The sequence below is a fragment of the Zingiber officinale genome, chromosome 2A (genome assembly GCF_018446385.1).
Source record: "Zingiber officinale cultivar Zhangliang chromosome 2A, Zo_v1.1, whole genome shotgun sequence".
NCBI classification, from domain to species: domain Eukaryota; kingdom Viridiplantae; phylum Streptophyta; class Magnoliopsida; order Zingiberales; family Zingiberaceae; genus Zingiber; species Zingiber officinale.
In genome coordinates, this window is record NC_055988.1 from 85,733,620 (window position 1) to 85,738,082 (window position 4,463).

General features: G+C 38.4%; 1 long non-coding RNA gene across 3 annotated transcripts; it reads right to left on the minus strand.

Moving 5' to 3' along the window:
* Positions 1-1,581: 1,581 nt before the first annotated feature.
* On the minus strand, positions 1,582-4,185 carry LOC122041417. Of its 3 annotated transcripts, none has more exons than XR_006128977.1 (4): positions 3,878-4,185; positions 3,191-3,737; positions 2,275-2,395; positions 1,582-1,990 (listed from the first exon to the last, which is right to left on the minus strand). It is a non-coding gene; the product is annotated as an uncharacterized LOC122041417 (long non-coding RNA). The 3 variants fall into 3 exon arrangements; XR_006128978.1 differs by having other exon boundaries at positions 3,191-4,004; positions 4,071-4,131; XR_006128976.1 differs by having other exon boundaries at positions 3,191-4,185.
* Between the last annotated feature and the right edge of the window lie 278 nt (positions 4,186-4,463).

Consider the following 4,463-nt stretch of genomic DNA (forward strand, 5'->3'; position numbering starts at 1 on the left):
TCTGTATATACCTCAAAGGAGGTAAGTCAATATCGGTTGGGATATAGTTCAGAGAAGGTAGACCAATATCGGCCGGGATATACCTCCAAAGAGGCAGACTCATATCGATCTGCATATACCTCAAAGGAGGTAAGTCAATATCGGCCGGCATATACCTCAAAGGAGGTAGGCTAATATCGGCCAGAATATACCTCAAAGAAGGTAAAGGAGCACGAACGGGCATTGCCCAAGGAACCTCATGAGAGGTAATAGTAATTGATCAAACATAATTAAGCCTAACCCTGATCAACATAAGAAACATTGGTATATTAAGCCATCTTTGATATAGCAAAAACAGGAGGGGCGAGTAGGAAGGATAGAAATACTTTGAAAAAGAACTGGTGAGATAGAAGAGAAGTAATATTTCGAATAAAGTAGTTCCTGAAGATATTTGCAGTATATGATTGTATAACCAGTGTTATATATTTTTTGGCGGGAAATATGTTTTTAGACCGTTTTGCAGGTGCTAGACGACAAAGAAGGTACATCTGGGGTACGAAGAAGATTCCTTAAAAAGTCATTTACCACAAGTACACAACCTACGTCATCTCATAACAAACTCTAACAAACCGGGGTCCACTTCATGACTACGGAGGTTATATGAAGTGGTATAAAAGGGGGAATCCTCTCCGTTGGCTAGGTAAGTTCACATCATTGGGCACATCCAGAATCCTAATTTTTCTACTGTTCATCTTCTTCCTCCTTCTTCCACACCGAAAGAGATCACTGACTTGAGCGTCGGAGGGCATAGTCAGGGATTCCCACCCCTGTCTTAGGTCACTGACGGTAGTGTTGGTTGGTCTCTTGTGCGCAGGAAACCTTAGAGCTCCGAATCTAGGTGTTCTTTGATAGGATCTTTTCATCGCCATTGGTATTTTACGTCGAGAGGACACTCTTGTGGCTTCATTTTCTTTGATCCGCTTTGAGTTTCTCGGATCGGCATTCCATAGGTATTATTCTCCATCAGCAGTAGATTATTTCTCCCGGCTTTCCATTTTGTCCAGCTTCTCAGATAGGATCACATATGATTTCCAACTATTGATGCACCTAATTCATTCCAGAGAAGGTAATTCAAAAAATGACTTACTGCATATACGTGTTTTGCTCCTACTTTAGCACAAAACAGAGACAAAATTCCTGTTCCTACACCCACATCAAGGACGACCTTGTTCTTGAATAGAAATGTATTCTGATAAATAACATTCTGATATGTTTTTGTCCGAACAACGTCCTTTAACATTTCCTGTAGGACAAAGAAAGTAAAGGGAATCCAGTGCATCAAAATAAAAAAAACAAAGATAAATGATTTCAAAAGAGCATAAAAGAAAGTAAAAGGAAATAACAATAAACAATTAAAAGAGATGAAAATCTTACTATCATCCATGATGCCTAGAAATTTTTATATCAGTATGAATCAACTAAACAAATATACTAACCATTTAAGCATATAACAACAAACTAAGTATGCTTCTATGGCACAGACAAAGAAGTTCATGTCAAACAGATGCATCCCTTTCAACATTTAGTTAAGGCTGCTAAATATCCCAAAGAAATAACAGAACTTTTTTTGTCAACAGTAGCACTTAAATGTGCATAAACAATAAAAAAAAATTCGACACACAAAAAAAAAACTTGATAGTTCAAGGAATACATAAAACCAACTTAGCAACAAGAAATAACAACTCCTCAATCTAGCAAACAAAAATGAGAAAATCAACTCAGGGTAGTGTTTGAGGAAATTCATCAAACACATTGCATGCATCAATCAATTAAATTTGTCAACAGTAGCTTTGGTCCAGAATTTTGTTTTCTGGATAAGAGCATCAGTTCTAACATCCACTGCTGCTGTAGCTTCATCGAGGGCAAGAATCTTTGATCTCCTTAACAATGCTCATGAAAGACTGAGAAGTTGTCTTTGTCCGACACTGAAATTCTCCCCAGCTTCTGAGACCTAATGGGTATGACACATGTATGTTAAATAAAAAAAAATAAGCATATTCATTGTTGTAGTCGCTGACATGGTATCCAGAGAAAAGAAGTGCATCGAAAGACAATCCTGAGATGCTTCACCAATTAAAGGAATTCAAGAACTATCGCTTATATGTACAAGCCTGAACAACCACAACACTTGTAACAAGGATTTAGTACATGTCGATGAAAAAGTTATACTTTACAAAAGCATCCAACAATTACAAAAGATGACAATGCATATTGTAAGAATAAGATGAACTATACCTCTGCATCGAGCCCCAATGAATTCCTTCGAATCACATCTTTAGATGAGCTGTCTCTAACGCTTCCCAAAGATCAACATCATTGTGCTCATTGAAGGGATCAAGATTAAACTGAACAGTTCCTGAAGAGTTTTACGAACCAGACAGTTACATACACAAACAAAGAAGATCTCGGTGGCATAGAGAAATAACAAAGACAACCACAAAAAAAATCAATTATGTTTTAACAAACTCCTCAAGTAATTGTTCCACTTCCCACTAATGCTACAGAGCAATGTAACTGAAGATGCACAGTTAGAAAAAGACTGGAAATATGAACAGGCAAAAGACAAATGTTAAATTTTAATTCTCAAAAGCCAAACAAGAAATGATTATAACTCATTTCACATTTACTAATGTAATTAAGATACAAAAAGAAATAGAACCTGTGAAAAAGATTGTAAAAATACTATTAGATAGTGGAGAGAACCAGAATCTTCTTTTATTTTATAATACCTACTATTAGATAATGGAGAGAACCATCGCCTTCTTTTATTTTATAATACTGAGCATAATCACACCAGAATCTGTCATATTACTAGAACCTTCTACTAAACTCTGCGAATAAACAAGACAATTTTGTTTATAGTAAATTTTGAGGGTACAATAAATAATACGCATCGGTTGTATTAATCCGAACAGTAACTATGAAGCATAGTAAGAGTTAGTTCTTGACACAAGAATTGGGAATAAGAAATCCTATTTGTTGAGAACTGGAGTGAAGATGATAAAGATCGCACCTTGACAGATCCAATCTAATACATCCAAAATTTGAACAAAAAAGAGTTCTTTTCTAAAAAAAAAAAACAACTGAAAAGCACTGAAACAACCCAAACATCAAAGGAATAAAAAAAAAAGAAATGGAGCAAGCAACTTACAGCGTGAGGAAGTCGACGTGACAGACAAGGGGACTCCAGCTGAGAGAATAGTACAGATCGACGAAAGGCTTCAGATCGCTCTCCTGGCTCGAGAGCCGCGAGAAGAGCACGGCGATTCCCTTTGCTTCTCTCCGCGCTTCTCGCTCCGACCTTCCCCAGTAGAACCGCCCTCTCTCCCCCCACATCCGGCCAAATTCCGCAGCCAAAACCTCGATATCCTGGATTTTCAGACCTTGTCGACGAGAACAAGAACCCTAATTTATGTAGCGTCCAAACCCACCGAAATTAGAAGGAAATGATGGGAAAAAAGAGGAGAAAAGACGCGCTCTTCTCCACTCTTTCGTCCATGGAAAGCCTTGAATTATTTGGATAGGATCGGCAACCGAGTCCATCGTGCCATAAACAACAATTTTATAATCTCTCATTTTATAACCACTTCGTTACCCTCCTTACAAATGAAGAATCCTCTCCACTAGCGCAATGGTCCACAAAAAAGAATTAAACATCTTATCATACAACACCATCATCCATAAAGCAGAAAAAATATCTGACACAACAAAGACACAAAAAAACACAAAGTAAAATTTCGGAAAGGATAAACTAGATCCGATGGCACTAAAAGGAAGGGAGACCTTGAGGTCGAGAATGAACTAGCGGAAATGGAACCAAAGAGTTCGTGTTTCTTACCTGTTTGACCTCCTTTCGTATCTCCTTCCGGTAGGCATCGGTGGGGTTCATCACCTTTCCTCCTTTAGTTGTCTTCATCTTGCCTCCCTCCACTGCTACTACTCTGATATCCGATGAAAACAAAACCCTAGAAATCAAGACCAACTCATCACCTCTCCTTTCTTGAAATGCGAAGAAGGGCTTCTCTTCTCACCCAAAGGGAGGAGGTGGAGGAGATGCGGTGTGGTTGGACGGAGGAGCAGGGGCGTCGATCCTGATCGGGAGAGGAAGGGGCGTCGATCTAGGAAGGGGAAGAGGGAGATGAGGCTGAGAGAGATAGCTGGACGGCGTGATATAGGTTTAGGTTTGGAGGGGAGAGTGAAGTATTGTAAATTTTGGCTAAGTATTGGTGGGAAAATTTAATTATTTTATTTTGGTTCATTAACACCACTTTTAACAACGGTTTTTTACTATCTGATTTCGTAGATAGAACAAGGAAGCTATCATAGACACCGGGTTTTAAAAACCACTGTTAAAATCGGTGTCTATTAACGAAAAAAAGGCGCTCATAGACATCGGCTAAAAAAATCGATGTCTATGAGCGAAA